This window comes from Triticum dicoccoides, chromosome 3A (assembly GCF_002162155.2).
Source record: "Triticum dicoccoides isolate Atlit2015 ecotype Zavitan chromosome 3A, WEW_v2.0, whole genome shotgun sequence".
Taxonomy (NCBI): Eukaryota; Viridiplantae; Streptophyta; class Magnoliopsida; order Poales; family Poaceae; genus Triticum; species Triticum dicoccoides.
This window is the reverse complement of record NC_041384.1, coordinates 17,392,736-17,395,943: the sequence shown is the minus strand read 5'-3', so window position 1 is coordinate 17,395,943 and position 3,208 is coordinate 17,392,736.

Here is a 3,208-nt window from a genome sequence, read left to right as displayed (position 1 = left end):
ACTTTACTAAAAATGAAGAAGAAAAAAGGCATGCATGCACTGGTTGTAGCAAATCATCACTTCTGAATCAAAACACCATGCTGGTGTAGCCATAGGCCCACATTAGTCTAAAATCCTGCTTTATTTTTCACAACAGAAAGGTCAAAACAACAATAAAAAGGAGAGCCCAATCTGGTCTAATTGATCCTTGGAAATTATAGAATGTTCATCTATGCATGGAAAAACAACAATTAGGACAGGGAAATTACTATGCAGCTAATAGTCTTTAAGCATTGAAACACAGCTAAGGTTACAACCCAGAAGTGATGGTTAACACTTCTAATAAACATGGCAATTTTAAATTATGACACACAATGCCATAATTAATCAAGAGTTACTACTACAGTACTCATGTACTCCATCTTACAGAGTTACTCCATCACAGCAACAACAACCTTGCAGATCAAAAATGATTTGTGTAATCTGGTTGGTACTCTTACAGTTGCATAAATTGAAAAAAAATTGATCTGTGTGATCTGGGTTACAGTATCGGCAACCTTGCATTACCAAATTATCAACTAGCACTAAGCAGCAAGCAACAAGCAGCAAAAGGGCACTGATTTAGTACCATTGACAGTTCACAGTAGCAAAAATCTGAGACGTACTAACATGAGCTATCAATCACAGTAGCAAAACAAATCCATTCGTCCATCTATTCAATATGCAACAGCAACATCCACCCATCCGGCTAACAAACAGAGGGGTGGGGAACAGGGAGATGAGAGGCACCTGTTCTCGAGGCTCACAACTGAAAAATAATTAATAGCTTGCAATAACACATCTTAGTGGAACCAGGCAAGAGAAATAAAAGTTGGCTTGCATTGTGGCTTTTGATGGATGTACGGTCTGCATCAGAAACTACACAGAGACCATCGAAACATGGAACTTCATCCGAGGACATGGAACAAACCTTTCTTTCTCTGCTTCCCCTTCCGACTCCACCTCCAGCCTACTTCTTCCGGTCTGGCTTCACCCGCTCCGCCTGCTTGTCCCCCTTCCAAGTTCCAAGTACCAACAAGATGGAAACAAACAAAATCAGAAACTGCTTTGCCAATTTACAGCACTACTTTTGCTACTTGTTACAAGTTTATGGACCTGACAAGTTTGCGATAATGCTAAGGGATTTAACAGTGGTATATATGCGCTGAACGTATCAGCTGGGAGGCCTTCTCTTGTATACATGTTCTAGTGTCACAATGAAGGTGGGATGGCTAGTAATAGCACTAGTTCGATTCAACCCAAATGGATTGGGCTTAATTGACTTGACAGATTACCACAGATGTAACACAGTACACGTCGCGCGGATTTGCAAACAAAATTAGCACAGCAGATGGGTTAGCACAGCATGTGGCCTTATCATTCTAGTTTTTGGATGATTTAGTTAATCAAATTGACATCAATTGACCTGGTTTTTGGATCAATTACAGTTGTTGCTGCTGTGAATCAACTATACAAAGGCCCAAAATTACACTATAATTACAGTGTAAAAACCATGGAAATACACAGTAATTCCACTAAAAATGCCACTTGCAAATAGAGAGCAAAAATCCACTAGAAGTACACTGTAAACCCACTAACATTTACAGTGTAAATTCCACTAACAATTACAGTGTAAATTTCACTGAAAATGCACAGTAATTACACTAAAAGTACACTGTAAATACCACTTAAAACACACAAAAGAATTACACTGCTGGAGAGGGCGATTCCTCCATGATCTAGAATCGGTGCTATAATCGATGCGCCGGGAGATGGGATGGGAGGAGGGAAGGGGATAGGGGTCGGGGCGGTAGCTTACCTTGGAGGAGCGGGCCGGGGTGGAGGAGGCGGTCGGAGAGGATAAGGATGCCGGGGAGTGGGGCGCAGGGAGGATGTCGGGGACCAGGTCCGGGTGGTGGTGGTGCTCCAGCGACGGTGGTGTGGACGGGGCGGTGTCCGGGCGGCGGGGTCGCGTCGAGGCGGCGGGGCAGCGTCGAGGTGGTGGGGCAGCGGCGTCGGGGCGAGGTCGAGGCGGCGTCCGGGCGGCGGGGCAGCGTCGAGGCGGCGGGGCAGTGTCGAGGCGACGGGGCAGCGTCGAGGCGGCGGGGCAGTGTCGAGGCGACGGGGCAGCGGCGTCGGGAGAGGAGGGGAAGGGGATCGAGGGCGAGGGCGAGGGAGAGAGAGGGGATAGGGAGGGGCTGGGGAGGGAATATGGATGGGGCCGGGCACAATACTAATGGCGCACCACCCCTCGGTGCGCCATAAGTACATCCATACTAATGGCGCACCTCACCGTGGTGGGTCATTAGTATTTTTTTTTCTTATAGCAATGGCACAATACTAATGGCGCACCACCCCTCGGTGCGCCATAAGTACATCCATACTAATGGCGCACCTCACCGTGGTGCGCCATTAGTATCTTTTTTATAAGACAGTAATAATTTTTTAAACTAGTTTAAATCATAACAGTAATATTTTTTTTATAAGACAGTAACAGTAATATTTTTTTATAAGACAGTAATAATTTTTTAAAAAATATAATCAAACAGTAATGTCGGTGGAGCGGGGGAGGGTGCGCGGGGTGCGGGGGGTCGGCGGCGGCGGTTGAGTAGGGGAGGGGTGCGGGGGGTCGGCGGCGGCGGTTGAGTAGGGGAATCAAGGGTGCGGGGAGTCGGCGGCGGCGGCCGGTGGACCGGGGGGTGCTCGGCGGCGAGGGGGACCGGATCTGGCGAGGTGGGATAGCGATCGAGATGGAGGGGGATCGAAATCGAGTGTCCATGAAATTTAAAAATATTCATGATAGTTCAAAAAGTGCCCATGAAATACAATCGAGAAATGAAGGCTATGATTTAAATACAATCGATCTTAGCTAGCTATCTGTTCACAATCTTCTTGCCCTTCTTTTTCGCAAATGGAGTTCTTCTGTGGAACGGACGTCCTTTAGGTAGGGTGGTCCTGCTTCTTCTTGTGGTGTATGCTGCTACTTCATCATCGTCGTCATGTTCGATCCTCGGGTCGCCGTACTTGTCGAAGTCTTGCTCATTGGCTACTCCATCCATTCTGATGATCTTCCTTTTGCCTCTCCTCAGGACAACACGACTGGGCTTTGACGGGTCGGTAATGAAGAAGCATTGGTCCACTTGGGAAGCCAGTACCCATGGCTCATTTTTCGCGGTGACGTTTGCGCCTG